The following is a 21,112-nucleotide window of genomic DNA, read 5'->3' as shown; positions in this document are numbered from 1 at the left end:
ATGCTCTTCTGTGTAGTTGAACTGCAGTTCACTCTTCTCTGTTTCTACCACATGCCTGGGGCCAGCTGCCCAGACCCTTTCACCTGCATTTATACCCTGGGACACAATGACCTATTGACTAGAAGAAGCTAGCATGTGAAGAAACAGTGGGTCTGAGAGACAGTCTACCCGCTGATGACAGGGTCCCTCACTCATCTCTTCCTTGGCATAGCTATTCTTCCAAGGCGTCAGCCTTTTGGCAGCTATGCACTCTGAGAAAGAACCCAATCTTTTCATTTCCTGGTAGCCAGAGCCACTTTGTTGTAGCTGTTAGCTTTTTACTCAAAAGCCACTTGTGGGCAAAACAGAGCATGCATGCTGGTGAAAGCCGTCAAATTACCTCAGAGTGATACAGAAGACTTCACTTGGCGCTGAATCTGTACAGTTCTCCAGAGAAAGGGTAAGAATAGTGTTTTTTTATTGCACCTGCTGGAGTACAAACAAGGTAAAAATAGAAGGGTGGCCATTGAAGCAGCCATTTGTATTCTGTTGTGACTTTTAACTTGTGAGTCCGATACAGTATGTTGAGGTCCGTGGATGCCTCTGGGTTTGAAATGGACTTGAGCTGAGCTGATCATAACCACCATTTGTGTTTGTTATTGTGCTTACCAGAGTGATATCCCATGATGGAAAATTGAGTTTCTGTTAAACTTGAAAGTAAATCAGTGCATTTGGCAAAACATATTAGTTTTTTTCTTTTGCTAGCAGTGTTACTTTGCTGTCTAAGCATCCCTCTTAGAGATGTTTTGTATCTACAAACACAGTGTGTGATTGAAAATGGCTGTAGTCTACTATGTGTTTGACAGATATCACAGCGGTGACACATGCATTTTGAAGTAGTTTGTGTTTAATTGTCTGAGTTTTTATGGAGATGTCTTTCCTGGACTCACACTCCCAACACCAGATAACACTGTCCTTCAGTTCACACCCGTGCTTCACCTTGTCTCCATCCTCAACTCCTCCATATTTTTCTTCACATTGGGGTTCTAGATAACTGCACCCTTTCCAAGGACTTCTGTGTTCTTGCACATAGCTACCTTGAGCTATTCCATCTCCTCCCTGGTTTCTCTCTTGCATCCATACTTGGTAATGAGATACACGCCCATCAAGGCTTGCCACTCTACTACAGTCTGTGTCTGCTAACATGTCTCACCTCCTAAGCTGTTCACCATCTACCATTTATCTGTGAATTGTCAGTGAATTTATCTACGTGGGACATCAAAAACCTCATGATCCGAATACCTCCCAAGGCCCATCTTGAATACAAGCAGCCCTTTGTCAACTTACAACTAACTATGTCCCATTAAACTTCCAACTTTGTTCCCATAGGACCCTGGCCATCTATAAAACAAAAATACAGTTTTATTTCAAAAGTCCCTATAGTCTTCAACCACTCCAAGTATTAAAAGTCTAAAGTCCGTGTCTCTTCTGAGACTCAAAGCAATCTTCATCCGGGAACTCATATAAAGTTAAAAAAGTAAAACCCAACATACAGTAGAAGAGAATAAACATTGTCACTCCAAAGAGAGGAACTGGGAAACAATAAGGAAAGAGATTGGGACTTAGCAGACTGAAGCCCAGCAGGGCAAACAACAAATACTCCACCTCCATGCTTGGCACCTGAGACTCCTGGGAGAACCATCTGTATTCAAAATGCAGTGGATAGCCTCACTCTGCAGCACACACAGCTGCTCTCTTGGGCTGACTCAGTCGTGCTTGTGGGTTCCTCAGTGGACATCTTCTGTTTCTGTCACACAGTGAACTCTCAGGGATTCTGCTCACGGAATCCAACTGCGAGGTGATTCTCGATCCTGCTAAGTTAAAAACCAGGGTTGCACATCACCATAGGGAAATCTTCTATAATTTGACTCATGAACTGTTTTTTTATTAAGTTGTTTTTAGCTCAAACAAGAGTCGAACTCCAAGCTTACTAAGGTTGCAGTGATTTTTCTCATGGACGCTGTCTCCTGTAAGGTAGTCCTGACTCGATGGTAGCTCCCATGGATTTTGCTAAAGAAGCTATCAAATAAGTTTCAGAACAGAAAACCTCACACAGGGAATCGAAACTAGTGAATTTCCTGCTCCTCAACTTAAGCAAACATATAACAAGAAGCAAGAGGAGGACAAGACTGAGACAACGTTGATAGGAAAGGCAACAAGAGGCAGAAAGCCCATCCATCCCCCATCTAAGTCCCGGAACAGCATTCATGGCATTACAGTTAGGAGGAGAGGCAATCAGGAGTAGAAAGATCATAAGGTAGTGGTGCATGCTTCCTCCACTAGTGGGTGGGCTTCCTGGCTGCTGATGTCCATGCACTAAAGACTCCTCAGTCACTAAGCCTATGTCCAGCATAAGAGGGGCACTGAACATAATGCCATGTCATTCAGAGGTACTCCATTAGGGATGGCAGAGATGGGATAATTGCCCAGAAGGTGCAAGATAGAGGCCCTGGAATCTGTGTTTCATGTTTTCTTGTCTCTGGCTGATGCTTTTGGTTGAAAGGCATTTTGCTTTCTGTGTGTCTTCTAGCTCTTCTCAATGAATCTGTCTGTGAGAGAGCGGTACAAACTCACAGGGCAGCATGATATGCCCAACCTGGGTGTGTGCCCCTATCTAGTGTTGTTTCAGTGTTTATGTGTAAGTGAGAAAGATTTGGTTCTCGCTTCTGCCTTTCTTCATGGGTAAGAAAAGCAGAGCTGGCAGAACGCCTGCCTTTGCCTTTGTTTGGTTTGTTTCGTGAATAGGTTGGTAAAGATCTGAACTGACTTCCCCGAAAAGCACTGAGTTCTTGATCCCAAAACTATGCAGACCTGTGGGAATTGTCATCAAGTGAGGATGAGGCACTAGGGTTGGCTACAGCCAGCAGGCTGAGCGTCCTGACAGGAGCAGAGAGGGAAGGAAATGTAAAGACACAACCGGATACGAGAGAGACATACATCTCAGCAACGGAACACTTAGGCTGGCAGCCACAGGCATCTAGCAAGGGACACTACCCTAAAGTTCTTTGGAAGAGGAGGGTTCCTGTAGACACCAGTGTTTGCACTTCCAGCAACCTGATGCGGGAGAAGCTAAACTTCCATTTTCTAAGTCTTTTCTTTGTTGCTACGTGGACACAGTGCTAGTGAGAGGGCTAACACAGACGGATAACCCCAAAGCCAGTGAGATTCTACAGGAAGAACAAAGTATGTCCTAAGTTCCCATTACCAGGAATCAACAGCCTTTGATTTGAAAGGGCATTCTACCCGAATGCTCAATCATCTGCCATAAGAGCAGTTCACGTTAGCTCAAACTTCTCTTTGTAGGGCCTTAAAGGCATTTTATGTGTGCACCTAGCGTATTCCTTCCAACATCACAAGTTACTGTTAGATTTCTTTTTTTTGTAGTGTTTAAGGTGAGGAGTGAGTGTCAAAGAGCCCAGAGCTAGGGAGGCACAGTACTGTGAGTTCGTACAGTGTGGTTTGTGGAATACTAGGACTCAACCTTAGCTTAGCTGGCACATGACCATGCTGCAGGGTTGCTATGGTAACATCAAACCGATGAATGGACCACCTCCCAGAGACAGGGCTGTGAGTAAGTGTGAAATTGATTCAGTTGTACACAGGAACACATTCAAGCCAATTTTGTGAGGATACAATTTCTGGTAGGAAACGGCATTTTTTTTAATGACCTAGATGCTATGAATATGGTATTAAATATTTGCTTTGGATATTTCAGTAATGTGGTATTTAAAAATTAAGTGTGCTGTGCTAGTTTTGTGCTGCATTATGTAATTTCTACGTTGTGCTTATTCGAGATAACACTCGTTCTGTTTCTGTTCATCTGAATTTATGTGTCTAATGCCGAGTCTGCACTTGAGATTAAAATTTCAGGTATCTATGTTTGCAGGTAAACTGCTCAAGAGTTTGGTTGTTTCAGATTGTTATGCTTAGAGCAGTGTTTTTTGTTGTTGTTATTGTGTTTTGTTTTAATGAAGTATAAACGAAAGTTGTTCTGTGCAGACGTTGCTTCAAGGTAACATTTGTAAATTGTGGTTTGCACTGAACAGTACCCGATGTAATGTGTAATACAAGTCACGGAGAGAAGTGTTTTAATATTTCAGAACTTAGGAAGATTGTGGCTTGGCTTTATGAAAGTGGTGTATTCACACAGTATTGCTTTGTGTTTAGAACGCGTTTTAGGACCCATTTATCCTATCGTACGTCTAATCATTAAACATGCCTTGAACAAATTCGATGTGTTTCTTTACATTGCTGATTTGGGGTGGGGGATCTGACAAAATAATGGGTTTGCCTTCCTTCCTTCCCCACACAGGCTTTGTCTATACTAAAATATTGTAGAACGCTCTGAAGAACACGCTCTACCTAGGCATCCTTTTAAGGGCTTATCTAGGGGTACTTCTGAGGGGGCTTTTAATGGTCAATCTGTGGTTCTATCTAGGGAGTCCATCCATCTAAGGATCTTCAAGTTCCCATTTAAGGGTCTATCTAATTGGGCTGATTGCCAACCCCACCCACTGATATCTGGTGTAGCTCTTTTGAACAGAATGCACTTACTGGGCACAGTCGGCTTGAGAGGAGAGTGTGTCTCACCTCTGGGGACACCCCTCCCCCAATATCAAGGGCTGTTGACTTTCCCAGAGAAGCATGACTTGCTTGCATAACCTTTTCTTCTCCTGGCATAGAACGCCATGGGTAGTGTTTGCCAGACTCTGGCAGAACCCCTGCTCACAATGTATTTCTTCTTTGCTGACTAAATGGGATGTCGGAAGGAAAGCCTGGCTATTCTTGTGGCTTCCTGATAGTTGCATGCAGAGCCCTTCATGGTTCCTGACGAAGCAGGTCTTGTGATTTAACTAAACTCAAGCAGGATGCCGTAAGACATACTCCACTCTAAAACTCCAGCGACGTGCTGCTATTTGTCTGAATGAATTCGAACATTCAAATAATGCTATAAATTAAAGTTTACCTTAAACTCAGTCATGCACTAATATGTTTGCGTGAAAAGCTATTACCATTTTTTTTTAAAAAAAAAAAAGTCAAACCTATTTGAACCTAAATAGAGTGGACCATTCAAACAAACATACAAAATCACTGTTTTCAGTTCAAGTCACTTCGGTAATGGTGCTGTTTCCTAGCACAAGGCACTAAGTGTATCCAAAATAGAATCAACAAAGAGGGGAAGGAAGACACCGCTAAGCACAATGTCACTTCATCTAGGCTTTTGAGTAATGTGACTTTGGCCACTGGATTAATTGAACCTATTTTTTTTTCTATTCTGAATGAGCTTTTATACAGCAAAACCTGTCTGGGCTAGCTTGGACTAACCTGGGCTGGTCAATGAAGTGCCCATGCCCGAATAGGTTCTAAGCAATGGGGTCTGCTACCTACTTCCATGGAGGTTGAAGGTCTGAGGTCAGAGTCAAGTTCTGCAGACATAGCAGCCACCATCTCTGCATCAGCTCAGTCAGCAGAAGACTGAGAGGGCTCTCTGGGGCTTCTTTGACTGGGTGCTGTATTATCTGCCTACTGCCTTCCCTCATAACCTCATCACTTCCCAAAGCCTCTGCTTCCAAATCCTACCACACTGAGGTGCAAGATCCCACCATATAAGAGGACCTGCTCATTGTATCACAGGATTCTGAATGAAGAACGCTTGGAAGAAATTTGGGTGTAGTGACTCACTTAAAAAGCACTGTGATGTACACACACACACACACACACACACACACACACACACATGCACAAACAACCAGCAATAGCAAAAAAAATCCATTGTGGAAGCTTCAGTATGCCACACTGTGTCCCACTGCACACTGTTTTGTCCACACATCTTCACTTGCTAATGTTCACTGCAATGAGTCATTGGTCTGCTTTGAGGCCTCTGGCTTCTGCAACACTATCAATACTGGATCCATAAAGGGACTCCTCCCAGATATCCTGTTGTCATCCTGTGTCATGGAGATCCTACAGCTTCGTTTCTGAAGGACCACCCCTGCATGTGCTCCAGAAGTTCATAGATGGGGTGGGTGTTGGGATGGGCCAACTTAAAATCTGGATCTGGGTCTGAGCGGTAACTGACCTGGTCAGACTACCAGCTCTCCCACACCCACACAACCAAGGTGAGCTCTGCAGGACTACACCCACCCTACCCTACCCTACCCCCTAGCCCACTCATTGCGACAGCCAGCAAGGGGCATAGCAACTTCTTCTGCTCTCGTGCCCTTGGGGCCAGCTCTCCCACATCTGTGCCACCAGGACCAGCTCTACTGTGCTGCCCATCTGAGGTGTGGGCCTCACTCTCCCTGAGTGCTGCGGTCAGCTGTCCCACTCTCTTGCCCTTGGGGCTGGCTCATGTGCACCTTTGTTTTCAAGGCCAGCTCTACTGTGCTGCCCCGGCTCAGTGCCAGGTACACTCTTACCTTGTGTTGGAGCCAGTGAGGGGTGGGGCTGGCTCTCCCACTCTCATGACCTTGAAACCAGCACTCCTACCAGATACAGTGAGAGGAAAAAGTGTGTGTGGGGGGGGGGGCATCTTTCTCTTGCCTAAGCTACTACCCCACGGCAGATGAAAATTTCAAGCTTTCTTTATAATTTTTTTGTAAAAGTTCATTTTCTTAGACAGCTTAAAAACCACGAGGTCTGTTTTCACTAAAGTATAAAATATAACCTTGTACTCATGAGTCTAACACATCTAATCCAGAAATTTTATTTAGGCAATAAATCTATAATAAAAAGAATAACAGCCCTACCATAGTAAAAACAGACAGACAAATCCTCATCATTTTCTGAACATTGAATAAGTTTTGGGACCATGCACCATTCTTCAATTTCACTATCAGTTAATCTTTAAAAACGCTGCTATCATGTCAATTTTATTTCATTTTTATCTATTTATTTTAAATTATATTTGTTCTGTGGGTGTAAGGGTGTGAGTGGGTATGAGTAGGTGTGAGTGGGTGTGAGTGGGTATGAATGGGTGTGGGTGGGTGTGAGTGAATGTGAGTGGGTGTGAGTTCATGTGAGTGGGTGTGAGTAGGTATGAGTGGGTGTGAGTGAATGTGAGTGGGTGTGAGTTCATGTGAGTGGGTGTGAGTGAGTGTGAGTGGGTGTGAGTAGGTATGAGTGAGTGTGAGTGAATGTGAGTGGGTGTGAGTTCATGTGAGTGGGTGTGAGTGAGTATGAGTGAGTGTGAGTGAGTGTGAGTGGGTATGAGTGAATGTGAGGGGGTGTGAGTTCATGTGAGTAGGTGTGAGTGAGTGTGAGTGGGTGTGAGTTCATGTGAGTAGGTGTGAGTGAGTGTGAGTGGGTGTGAGTGAGTGTGAGTGGGTATGAGTGAATGTGAGGGAGTGTGAGTTCATGTGAGTAGGTGTGAGTGAGTGTGAGTGGGTGTGAGTTCATGTGAGTAGGTGTGAGTGAGTGTGAGTTCATGTGAGTAGGTGTGAGTGAGTGTGAGTGGGTGTGAGTGGGTTGTGTGCTCGTGCCATGGCACATTTGTGGAGCTCAGAAGATAATATGCAGGAGTCAGTTCTCCCCTTCCACCATGTGGTCCTGGTGACTGGATTCAGGATTTTGTCCGACTTGGTATCAGGAGCTTTTACATCTTATGTCTCTCATTCCCTTTTACACACGAGGAAGTGAGGCTTCCATTTGCCTGGGTTTTAGCAGGAAATGGCTGCTCTGGGATTCAGGCTAACTGTTTACAGAGAGGCTAATACATAAACATGCAGCCTGGCTTTGCATGCAGGAGATGTTCTAAATTAAAACAGCTACTGTGTCCACAGGCACTTAATTGAGGCTGGTAGTTAGGGCAAAACATTCAAGGGAGATATTCTAAGGAGGTGTGAGGTAATAGTACGATGCTTTGTGACTTTTAATTAAGATGTCTGAGATCAGTTCAATGCCCATCAGTTTGGTTTCAGACATTCAGACAGAAGGTTAGAACAAGACAAGTTTGTTATATAGTTTCCATGTTTTATCCTTAAGGCACTAACAAAATTCCTGGACGACTGAATCTGAGTGATCTTAGAGATTTGGGAATTGGTTTCCCGGTTGAGGATGAGAGGATATAGGGAAGATGAAAGCCAGGGGATGCGGGAGTGTACCAGACTGATGATTGGCCCCAGGACCAAGCAAAGTCATCAAGGTCTGTGAACAGCTAAGGATAGCAACACCAACATTACTGATGCCAAAGCTGGAAAGGGCTCTAGATGTCTGTGACACTATATTAGTGACATTTCTAGAAATGTCTAAAATACCCTAAGGACTGGCATAGGTGTCAGAGGGGATTAATTTTTATTTAAGTTTTTGTTAGCTGTGCACTAAAAATATAGTTTAAAGAATCGTCATGCACTCGGGGCATGTGTGCTCAAGCCCAGTGCTTGTTGCCAGTCATCAGCCTGCTCACAGTGTATTCGTTGTACAGACCCACATGCCTGATCGGCTCAGAGCAAAGCCAAGAAATGGATCAGGGGTTTCACTCCTGGAAAACAGATCCAGCTGACAAGGTCAGTGCTTGCCTGCATGTGAGTCTTGATGGCGTGTTGACTAGAGTCAAGCCCAGTGAGCTATCAATGGCTCAGTGTCACCTTTGTCCTATAGCACTAGGATGGGCTCCCAACATGGATGCTTCATGTAGCCTGTGGGCTCCCATCCACTCCTTCAGTGCACTCCCATAAGATTATATTGACTATAATCTGTATCCTTCTGGTGTCTAGAATATAAGCAGCATTTATTTTATTTGGAAAAAAATAAGACTTGAAATTTCACAGCATTATAGCGATTGCAGAACCAGGGGAATTAGCAATGAAAAGGTTGCACAGTTCTCATCTAGTGAGCTCTAGTGAGGACGTTTCCAGGAAGTACTCACTAGTCTTACTGAAGCCCGCTGTGGTAGATCACGATAAAGTGCCCACTGCCTCCTGTAGCTAGTCCTTCTCCAGCACACGGTGCTATATCACTAGTCGTGTGTCCACAGTGTTGTTCTGCGTGGACATCTGTCCACGGTATTCCCACAGTGGCCTGCTCTTGGCTCCCCACTACTTCTTCTATTTTCTCCACGACAGAGTAACCAAGACTTCTGTGATTCCAGTTGTGCCCTTCAATTTCGACTCTCAAGACCCCTACCTACTTTAGTGGCATACTTTTAAAAAAATCTAATCTGGAGTTGTGTTTGTCAGTACTGCTAAGTTCTGAGAGGGATATTTACATCAGTTTTGTTCCTAGCCGTTACCATAGTAACATGAGCTAGGCACACAGTCCTCCTGTCTGACCACTCATGCCTGCCCTCTTGCTTGATGACCTGTGAGCTGTGTTACAGAAGAGCTGATCGTGGTTCAGCCCCACATGTCACCACTCTGTCGATGCTGGCTTAGGAAGCAGACACAGCATGGGTCACTGTTTACCTGGGATGAATACACATAGGCAGAAACTCCCAGGGCCTCCTAATTTCTCTGGCTATAGTTGTCACAGAAAACCATGTGGCCATATCCAAATGCTTCTTCTTACGGTGATGCCTTAGAGAGAGACACCACGTGGGCAGAGATGGCGGCGTGAACTCCAGATGTGGGGTGGGTAAAAGTTATGGGTTTGAATCCACCATAAGGAGTGAAACGAGGGGTTATTTCACTTTCTCTTAATATTTAGTTTTAGAAATACTTTTATAATAAGTACTAGTTACTTTAGTAGTTGGGAAAACATTTTAAAGGCAAGTTAAAAAAATAGGCACATTTCAATATGCTAGGTTTAAAATTATAGATATTTTAATAATTAAACCAGCATGATCTGCGTGAGCAGCTCTTGTCAGTTACATGTTTATATTTCACTGACTAAATTCCTAGCTTAATTAATAGCAATGGGGAATCAGACAGATTGGGGTAGATATAGGGTAGATTTTGAAGAGAAAGGCAAGAAGATCAAGTAGTAAAACTGTCTTCATTGAGGGTGGGGGGGAAAGGCACAGAGAGGCTGTAGATGACAGTGGTGGCAACCCCTCTGATTTTCGTATCCCGTTCTTCAGCCCTACTCAGTATTTCTTTATTCACAAGAGAATTCAGGCTAATGACTGTGAAGATGCTGACGGCTGACAAAGGCTGGCGTCAAGCTCTGTGTGGACCCCACCCCTGCCAGTGGGTGGCTCCTCTGACATCCTCTATGATATTGTCCAGCTCTCTGGAGTTTCACAGAGTTCAGAAAACTTTCAAAGCCCCATTGTTAGCTGAAGTAGCATTCCACCAACACCTCTCATGGTGAGCTGGGGACGAGCATGGCTTTGAGGGCCTGCAGGATTGAGTTCAAAGCCAGGTTAATAGATAAGGACAATTATCTGATTAATTACCTAGATAATTATCGTAATTAATTTGAAATAAACTTTACTTTCTCCACTGATGACTAATGAAGCCCAGAGCACTTGTTTCCTTGGTACTAGCTGACAAGCCTGGTGAGTTTCACTTGCGGGACAGAAGGATCTCAATTAATTTACATCGAGACTTCAATACACTAACTTCACACAATCAGTGTCAAGAAATTCCCAACAGTCCTAAGCTGGTCTAAAGTTAAAATCTCCCTGTAGCTAGGCTCTGATAGTAGATAGATCTTGCTGTAATAGATAGATTTGGGAGCCGTAAGAGACGAGGCTTTTTTTTTTTCCTAAAAAAAAAAAAAAAAAAAAATCTAATTTGCAAAAATAAGGCAAGGTTCTCCCTTTTGTTACATAGAGTTTTTAATCGTGACAGAATCAGAGTGGGGTCAGCAGCCAAGAGCGGGCTGAGTGGGATAAGGAGAGGCCACATCTGATTGATTGTGCTGTGAGTTGTGCCTACAATGTGTGTTTAAAACCGTCCCTAACAGAGAGAGTGGCCATGGGCCCATGGATGCCCTCTGTCCAGTTCAAAGACCTGTCTCCTCTATATCCTTCACACTTTCAGTGGCCCGTGCCCCAGGGTTCACTTCTGCAGTCCTAAGCAACAGGTAACTCAGATCCTATCTGCACGATATTGTCAACTTTCAAGCAGCTGATAGAGGTTAAATTTCCCAGTTCCCAAATCTGTTCTCTGTCTTGACCTCCCCGAGCTGGTCCACAGACCACAACAATGTCTTTCAAAGTGTAGCATATCAGAGGCATCTCTGACCTCAGAGCACAGCTCTCCAACCTTTTAAGTCATTGCAGAATTGGAGAGGGGGTCCAGCCTGAGCCTACCATATTCCTTCATTGTGGAGATAAACCACACTTTCCACCCGGCTCCCCAGAAAGCCCATAAGATCACACCTGACCTTGAAGGAGAACCTACCATGAATTTCTTCCAAAGAACTCCTTAATTTTTTTTCCTCTCCTAGTTGGCAATGTCTTGACTCTTGGTAGGTGCCAAACTCCAGAATACCAATGAAACTACTGATAATACCCAAGTGTGATCAGGATACAGGGCGTGGCTTGTCTGTACTGATGGGCATGGCACGGCGTGACCACTGGGTCTGAAGGAAGCTTGGTCTCTGAAGATGAATTCCCACCTCAGCCAGTGGGCTCTTTTTAGGTGCATCGTGCTGTGTTTCTGGGAAGTGGGCAGCTGCAGGAGCTCTCACCCTCTCCGGAATGTACTGGGGCACTGAGATGCTGCATATGTCAGAATGAGATAGACCAACTCTGCACTGTTATGGCGTGAACTCAGATGTCTATAAGGACAAACCACCGTGGGGTCAGAAACAATACCAATGTAAGCAGTTTCCTGTCACTTATGAGATACAAAATATAGGAAGCCGTGTCTGAAAACCTTTCTGGTCAATTATATCTATTCTATAAACTATTCTGTCATAAGAGATTTTAGTTATAACACTGCAAGAATCAAATCATAACACAAACCAAGTGCTGTCGTTTCCTTGTCAAACCGGCTGCAGATTGTATTTCTGATGGTTTTCCAGGTGTATCGGCTTCATATTGAATTATTGATGAGCTTTCCTGTGTCTTTCATTTGAGTCAGTCTTTCCGAAATGCATTCACCACATGATTTTTCTTGAAACGTCTTTTTCTCGAGGCTTTAGCTGAATTGTCAGTTCTGTGATAGAATAGCCTGCAGGATGTAGATGTCTTTGTACAAGGAAGAAGCCATATACATAGAGCTCCTCGCTGTATGAGAATCCTTTAGACAGGGTCATGTTTCAGATAAGTGGCCAGTTCACGAGGTGCTTGTGGCGAATGGAACTCCTCTGCTCAGTTGTAATTCTGCCTTCTGGTCTACAGGTATGAACCATGATAGGGCTCTCATGATATTCTGGGGATGGACTGAGGGGAGAGTGGAAGCTCTGTGTCCCAAGGCTCTTGGCTAGTTATTACATATTCTCTACCCCGCTTCTCTCCTTCTGGGGCTCCCTTCTTTGCCTGGAGTGGTTTGAATGAGCATGGCCTCCACAGACTCACATGTTTGAACACTTGGTTCACAGTAGGTAGAAGTGTGTTGGAAGGATCAGGAGAGGTGGCCTTGTTGGAGGAGGTGTATCCCTGGAAGTTGGCTGTGTGGTTTCAAAGAGTGTGCCATCCTCTGTTAGCTTTCGTTCCCTGTGCTTGTGGATCAGGATGCGACCCCACAGCTGTTCTGCGATTCTTGCACTGCTCCCAAGAGTTTGTGCGTTTTCCTCAAGTGACTTAGAAGAGTTGGGAAAACTCTGCAGACTCTTTCTGACTTCAAGTCAATAATTAAAATGCTAAAAAGAATGTTATTGTAAACCTCCATTTGAACTGTAAGGAGCATGTAAGAAGTCTTTGGAAAGGTCTACATGCTGAGATGTCAAATCCCTTTCACAGCTGGGATTTTTAAGCAAAGAAAGCTGCCTGCCTATGCCTGTCTCTGAGAACGGTGATGACTTAGGTGAGGTTTACTGTGTAGGAGGCCTGTGGCCCACGGTGCTGTGTGGTTCTGTGTGCCTGGCTCTGGATGTCTGTGAACTGTCTCCTTGTCGAGACCGTTAATGATTCCTTGGGGCTCCCAACCTTTCATAAGCTTTTCCACGACAGTCATGCTTCACTCTGTGCTTTAGAACCTGGGGACCATTGCATCAGCTAGACACATCTGAACGCCAGGGAAGCTGTGTAGTTCAGAGCCTGTCCCCCTTGTGCTGGGACATGCTCGTAATTAAAGACTCTGGGAATTGTAATAATTATAGTATATTTGAATCTTGCTCATATGCATTTTGTTATTTAAATATCAACAGGTTATAAACAGGTGCTAAAACTATTATCAAGCTATTAAGGCTTCCCGTTTAGGATTTGTGACTATTCAGTAGGGGCTTATAACATAGCCTTATACCTTTGCTGTGCTATGGGGTACGACCTGCTCACCCGCATTCCCATGTACAGATACTTCGTGTATAGCTGGCCTCCATGTGGCTTGAAAAACACTTTTATAAAAATATACTCAGAAATACATGCATGTGACATTCAGTTTCAATCACCTTTCTAATTGTTCTCTAGTGTGTATATTTAAGAATGGAAGGAATTAGATTTGTTCTACAAATATAGACACTTCTATTTTGCCTGGGCATTGTTTCAAAGGTTCATGCAGAGGCATGGCCTGGAATGTATATAATGATTTTTCTAAATCATATGATTTATTTCAAATGGCAATGTTGGCCTTGGCAGTTCTCTCCAATAGCCTCCAATAGCCATTAGCAATAGCCTCTAATGAATTATTCCTGTTTGGAGTTTTTTTCTGAACTTGAAAGAATCAGCTTTGCTTCTCTTACTCCAGGACATAACCAAGTGTACGTTCCCACTCCAGTTCGATGCCTTGGCTTTTCTCAGACTAGAGAGGCCATAGTTGCTGCGGCTGTAAACCCACTAAGCCCTGGGGGTTTCTTCTTGCCTTTCGACTATGCACATCTGGTATCAATGACTTATGCCGAATTCACACAGCCAGTGCTGTGACCAGTCCAGCTCTGACTTTGGACATGAAGAGTCCCTAAGCCTCAGCATGGTTCCTTGTTCATGTTCTGAGGACGAATACATCAACCAAGAGTATATTCTCTTACAGAAACCGAGTGTTTTACTTATTTTAGGAATTTATTCTTGTGAGTTTAATGCATGTGTACAACAATTAGAGTATGTTCACATCCACTCCTGTTTCCACTCTGATTCCCTCTACCTGTTCCCAGGCAAAACATGCCCCCCTTCAATTTCATGTCCTCCCTTATTCTCCTTGTAAATAGCCCACTAAATCCATTCAATGCTCAGGAAACATCTTACAGGAGGAGCAAGAAAGACGATAGGATCCAGAGGAAGGGGAGGGCTGCTATGACATGTGACACTTTAGGCATGACCTGGGTTTTATGGTTTGAGTTCTTAATGTAGGCTCATAAATCTATATTAAGACATGTTGTCATTGAATTATTGAAATAAAATGCTAGAGAAGTGTAGTAATCCAAAAGGGAGTAGCTTTTGTTTCTACCACCAACATTTCTGGGTCAGGGTAAGTAAGTGATGGAGAGAGTGACCTAAGACACAGGGTGTATTGTAGCTCCACAGTAGTGGTTCAGGGACACAGAGGTCAAGCATCCCAACAGAAGCTTCATAGCATAGAGTAGCCTAAAGAAAAGATGTGCAAATACTTGAAATGGTGGGACATCATTTTAGCCTTTTAAAAATGTAGTCATGTATCGTAATTCATAAACAAGTATTTGTTGAAACCTTGCTATTTGCATGAATTTGCAAAATTTTGCATAAACTTTCAACACTGGGCTTTAGAGGAAATTGCCCCCATTCTATTTATAATAAAAAAAATCTATGAGAAAATCAAGGTACAAACACAAAAACACTCAAAGCGATCAATATTTCATGTTCATTTTATAATGCATTTGATTATTTTAGCCCGGTTGTATAAGGGAGCTATAAATAATTATAAAGGAGGAGACAGAAGATATGAGAAATGGTAGGGAAAACACAAATTTATCAAATTACTTTCCTAAGAAAACCGAAGTAAGATGGTTATTTTTGGAGAATGACATACAGAGAGTTGTGATCAATGTACGGTTAACGTTCTTTTGCACAATGTAACTTAGGAACCATCAACTACAGCAACATCAACCTCTTCAGACACAACTTAATACCTAAACGTTGGTTTTGATAAGCCCAGCCTTCTACTTCTTCACACTCTCCCACCTCCTACATTACTCCCTCTTTACCTTGGCCTAGTAGGACCTTCCACTTTGTGTCCCACACTCTCAACTTGGAAGGTCATGAGTTAATTCTTACTGTGTTCAACAGAGGCATCACTCTACAATGTTTTTTTCCTTCTGACATGTTTTTCCGAGGTGGAAACAATCAATTCTCATCAGGAAAAGGGGTGGGGGGGGGAGTTATTTTGGGTTATAACCAGGGCTGTGGTGTGCACACACCAAACTACTGGGATGAGCGTGAGCCCAGCATCCATTTGGCAGAGGGCATTCCTAAGAGTCTGTACTTCAGTGCTGCATGGTCCTTACTCAATGCATCTCTACCAAAGTGGCATGCTGTGCGTGATGGTCAAATACCGACAGTCAGCATCCACATGCGCTAAGCAGCAGCATCTGTCTCTTTCTATCTGTTGAAGATGGATGCAGTGTGACCAGCTTGCCTTGCGCTCCTGCCATTGTGACATTCCCTACCCTGTGATCACAAACTGTGGGATCACCATAAACCTTCCCTTCCCTAAGCTGTTGTCAGATGTTTGTCACCGAGAGCGGGCAATACAGGCAGTTGTTATGGTCATAGATGTAACAACAGAGTGGAGAATCTCTCTGGGAATTGTTATTGAATGATGAAAAATTGAATTAGGAGAAAGAAGTGGGTTTCTAGAGATAAGATAACAACGCAAGGAGAGGCAGCCTAATCAGCTCCCTACTTAGAAGGTGGCCTCAGTACCACAATGGATCTTCCTCAGTGTAATTCTTGTTGTTTCCTCCTCAAGGATTCTCATTTGGATGACAAAAGTTTTTCTAGTTTTGTAGGCAACACACCCTGCCTGTTGCAGCCACAACTCCTTTTTCCTGTAGCCACACCTCCTCTAGCTATAGCCACACCTCCTCCTGCTTTAGCCACACCTCCTGCTGTAGCCACACCTCCTGCTGTAGCCATATCTTCTCCTCCTATGGCCACACCTCCTCCTGCTGTAGCCACACCTCCTGATGTATAGCCACACCTCCTCCTGCTGTAGTCACACCTCCTCCTGAAGCGGTTCTGACTTGTTATGGTTGATCTGATGAATGCTTCAGGGTAATTTCACATTAGGGTTTTGCTTCTCATATTTTATCATGCCATGGCATTCTATTCACAAGCCCATTGTGTCTTCATAAATTCACCATCGTCTTTCCTTTGGATTATGTTAAGCTGGTATCTCCTTTGTAATATACTTTATATTATCCTGTAGTAAATAGTGTGAAATAGTAAATTTGGATTAGTCAATAATCACTAAAAAATCTCAAAGAAAACCCAAAGAAATTGATGGTCAGTATTACTTTTGATATCCCTTTCATGGGATTTTTGATGAGTCAGATGTATATTGGACGTCTTCCTAGCTTTTGTTTTTCTGTCTGTCTTTCTGTCTCTATGTGTCACCCAGTCCAGGTTTCTCTGAAATCGTGTATGTATTTATGTATTTGAGAAAAATCAGAAGCCATTCTCAAGTATTTTCTGGAACCATGACTCTGGAAGATTTGAGTTGATCTGGAAGAATAGTTCAAAGACAGTTCAATATTCTAGTTACTTCAAAGCAAAAGGGAGAAACACACAGCCACAGCCAAGCTTCCAAACAGGCACCCTGATGTCTTGGATTTATTCATGCCACCTTCTCCAGCTCCAGTGCCTTTGATGTGTGCGTTCTGCCTTTGCCTGGAGTTCTAAATGTGTAACACACACCTAAACACACACACACACACACACACACACACACACACACACACACCCCAAACCTAAATGTTTCATATTACATAAGATATTAATTTTAAAGTATTACATATTTACAATTATACCAATGAGATACTTTCGAGTTCTTGAAGGCCATTTTTAAACCCTCTGTTTTCTACAAAAATAATATTTCAGCATAAATTGTACGGCCAATACATTTTCTGTTGCCTACTAAGAAAACGAACATCCCATTTAAAACTATTAGTCACTTTGATGGGAACCCTGACATTCATGTCTTTAGTAGTGTTTTATGGATATCGCTGTATAGCAGAATGACTGAAGAATTGTTAAGGAATGGCACATAGAGTTATACCCCTAGAATTATGTTTAATAGGCTGTGTAACTTAGCAATGGTGGCATTTTTATGTTCCCCTCCTGAGCCTAGTGAGCTGCCACTGTAGAAATGATGGCCTTCATGAAGCACAGCTTGGGCATGCACATTTGGATCGAATAATTTCTATCCTCTCCTCAAAATATGCTGAGTCCCTAGTCGATACTACTTGTGTACGTGAGCACATTTTGAAATACAGCCTTTGCAGATTCAGTCGAAGATCTTAGTGGATTAGGGTGAGCCCAAATCTCATCCATGCTCCAGTGTCCTTAGATGAAGAAGAAAATGAGGCACTAGATATACACACGGAGGAAAACCAGGTGAAGACATTCAGACAGAAGACGCAGCATGTTGGGAAGTTGTGTCTAGAGGGAACCACCAGGCACCAAGAGGGTTCTACAGTCTAGAAACTGAGTTTAGGATGACTTTGTCTGTCACAAAGAGGTAGGGTTGGTTGTTAAGAACAGGACTGCATCCTAAACACAAAAGAGCAGCATCCAGCCTCACTCTGAAAGCAGAGGAGAATGCTGACTTCAGCAGATGCTATTGAGTCCTTTGCTTTTCAGACCAGAGCTGTCCAGTTCTCAGGCCTGTGATGGTTACATCCCTGTCGTCCTTTGGGCCCTGGATTACTTTTTTCTTTTTCATTTTTGGTTTCCAGTCAATGGCCTTTAATAATGATGGGAAGGAAACAACAACAAAAATCCAATTTTATGACTTTTTTTTTCACAATAGTGGGCAATGTGGTCTAGGGAAAGAAGGACTCTGATTTAGGTTGACATTTGTTGAGCCTTCGTTTTTTGTCAACTCTTGGTCTTTTTCCTTCCTTGCCCCTTTCACTGTGTAAATGACCTACTTTGAAGTTTCAAAGAAAGAGAAGTTAAATGGGCTTTTATTTGGCCCTTGATTCCTTTTCTAAAAAATTTGGAAAAGGTCCTGCCTCTGAGTGTAACGTGGCTGAGAGAAGACAGAAAAGAAAGCATGTCGCTTGGCGAGCCTCCTTCTGTGAGTGTGCGCAGAGCGGCTTTTCTAGTCTGAGGGAAAGAGGCAGATCTGCCAATATCTATACTCTATGCATAGATGGCGTCGGCTAAAATATGAAGGATTTGAGCTATTGTCAAGGAAATATGTTGTGTAGATATGTATGTAAATGTGCCTGTGTGTGTGTGTGTGTTTGTGAGAGTGCACATGTCTTCATGCATGCATGTGTGCACATGTGCATGTGTGCATGTGTGCATGTGCACAGGTGTATGTGTGTATGAGTGCATGAGTACATGTGTTCATGTGTATGCTTGTGTATGTTCACATGTGTATGTGTGCATGTGTACACATGTGTCAATGTATGGTTTGGCGCTCAGACTCCCTCTACTTTTGAAGCTTTGGTGCCAGTGTGAGACCCTTCTCCACAGCCCCTGACGGCAGAGTCTGCTGTCTAAAAAGGAAAGTATGCTGAGCTCCTATTGTGGCAATTACATGATCATTAATTTTTATAATTTATAAAATATCCAGTTTTCCAGAAAACGATTATAATCAAAATGACCTCAGAACAGAATAATCGACCCACAGGGCCAGGCTTAAGCCAAGCCAGTTTGATGACCATGTCCTGTGCTGTCCTGAACAGGACAGAGACATCTTTAACAGGACAGACATCTTGAACTAGAAGTAAATAGGGACTAGACACTCACGTGGTAATCTCAACAGTCTCTGGGCAGGCAATGTGTAACTTTAAATTCTTTTTTCCTTTTCTTTTCTTTTTTTTTTTCTTCAGAGCTGGGGACCGAACCCAGGGCCTTGCACTTGCTAGGCAAGCGCTCTACCACTGAGCCAAATCCCCAACCCCTTTAATGATGGTTCTTAAACACTTCAACCTCCCTTATAGCCCACCGCTCATCAGAGGCAGTGGAAAAGAAAGGATACAGGGGAAGTGGACTCTTTAGCAAAGTTCTTTCCAGCAATTCCCATCCACGTTGTCTGGAAATCGGTAGTTCAGCCTGCAAGTGAGTGGTGGCAGCTTGATCCACTTGCAAGCACTTTACAGATACATGAGCAGCCCAGTTTGGTAGGTTTGGAATAGCAAACACAAATCGGCAGTGGTGGCATGACCTAGCAGAGACAGCCAGGCCTCGTACTGGTCATGAGCCAGCAGGAGGAACCAGGAGGAATGCCAGGAGAAGTTCTTGGCTGTGCCTCTCTCAGCGAATTGAAGATCATCAAAGTTGTGAAGCCAACAGGCCAAACATCATACAGTTAGCTCTGTAAGCAGGCTTAGCTTAGCCCCTGTCACTGTCTTTGAGTCCTATTCATAGCCTCCAAACATCACATGTCCTCTATGGGTCTTGCCTCAGCACATTTATTGCCTCAGCTGACATCACTCTGCCAATCACCCGGAGTCTGTGGAAGTGGCAAGAAACTGTAGCACACCACCACAAGTTTCTTTTGGCATAGCAGTCCCAACAAATGCAGCTCAACTACATAATGTAAGGTTGGCCAATACATGTGTGCAGTTAGCAAAGACTCTTTCATCAGTGTCCTTTCTCTCGCTCCCTTTAGCAGAGCATCCTCGCTCCTGTGTCTGCTTCAGCACATTCCTTAGCAAATCTGCCTTAGCCTTTCACCTGTGTTGACTTTAACAAAACATTCCTTTACCTCTTTGCCCCAACAAAACACCATTGAACACAACTGACTTTTCAAAGAACCCTTAAAGTTTCCACTTCAGAACTACTCTCTTAATACTGTGGAAATGCAGAGCCATTGGACAGGTAGAACAAAGAAGCATAACGTGGTTTATCAGTCCTCAGCAGGAAGGAAATTGTTAGCAACTATTGAATATGATGGGACACACAGAAGGGTTCAAGTAGACAGATGCACTCAAAGGACAGCTTGAAACATGCGTTTATATGTTAGTGTGCTTGTGTCAAGGCATAGAAGGAAGAAGGCCAGGGCCAGTCAGCCTGGCATAACGAAGTGGGAGGGTCCTGGCACAAGCCACCAGCAAAGCTCTGCTATGCTGCTGATACTGACACTGGGACATCCTGGATCTGGGCACATCTAGAATGCCACTCAGGGCAGGATGACACCACCCAGTCATTGCAGTCTGAGGCTCTGGGATAAAGAGTTTTCTTGTACATCTTAAAGGTGAGGAGCAATGGCAGTACCTACATAGCGGTGAATTTCGACTTAGGACTCTGTGAAGTTACTGTGAAACCAGGTATGTACACTAACCAGTGACACCACCAATCACCATCTTAGGGTGGGGGTCGTCACACCAGCTCTTTGACCTGATCACAGAAAGTTAGATGGAAATCTACTGATCAGCTCATGGGGACTCCTCCTGATGATGCCTCTCCTACGTTCTCACAGAGCTGATGATCCTAGGCACCTAGAAGCTCCCTGGCAGGCACAGCTAGTTCACCGATTCTTCTGCTGAACGTAAATGATTGATGGCAGCTGCCACACTCAAGAACACTCTGGGAGAGTGGTGGAGACCCATCTGTGATGTCAGAGAGGGACACCATGCACACCTGATGAATGTCATGGACAAGCCAGCTACACAAGCCAACTTGCTGACTAATGTCATGTGATTAGCTAAACACAGCCTTAGCCTCACCCTTGCCTCCCCTAAACATAAGCTTTGTCAAGATACCCAAGAGGAGAATTAACTTCATGTCCTGACAACCCTCAGTCCCCAGCAAGCCTGCTTCCTTAACTTACTCAAGAATTGACTAAGCCCATATTCTGTTATGCTCTCTTACTCTGGATGCCTGCAGTAAACACCGTTCACCCTGGAGCAGGGACAGCTCAAACATAGTCATCTTCTAGTA

The 21,112-nt window shown here is 43.7% G+C and overlaps 1 protein-coding gene across 1 annotated transcript in view; it reads left to right on the top strand.

Annotated features, from left to right (window-relative positions):
- Positions 1 to 21,112, top strand: part of Myo16 (myosin XVI) — a 480,110-nt gene that overhangs the window by 41,951 nt on the left and 417,047 nt on the right. The gene's annotated exons all lie outside the window — the stretch shown is intronic.

The sequence above is a fragment of the Rattus norvegicus genome, chromosome 16, assembly GCF_036323735.1.
Source record: "Rattus norvegicus strain BN/NHsdMcwi chromosome 16, GRCr8, whole genome shotgun sequence".
NCBI classification, from domain to species: domain Eukaryota; kingdom Metazoa; phylum Chordata; class Mammalia; order Rodentia; family Muridae; genus Rattus; species Rattus norvegicus.
Note: the sequence above shows the minus strand (reverse complement) of the source record. Positions and strands in the feature narration are given on the sequence as shown.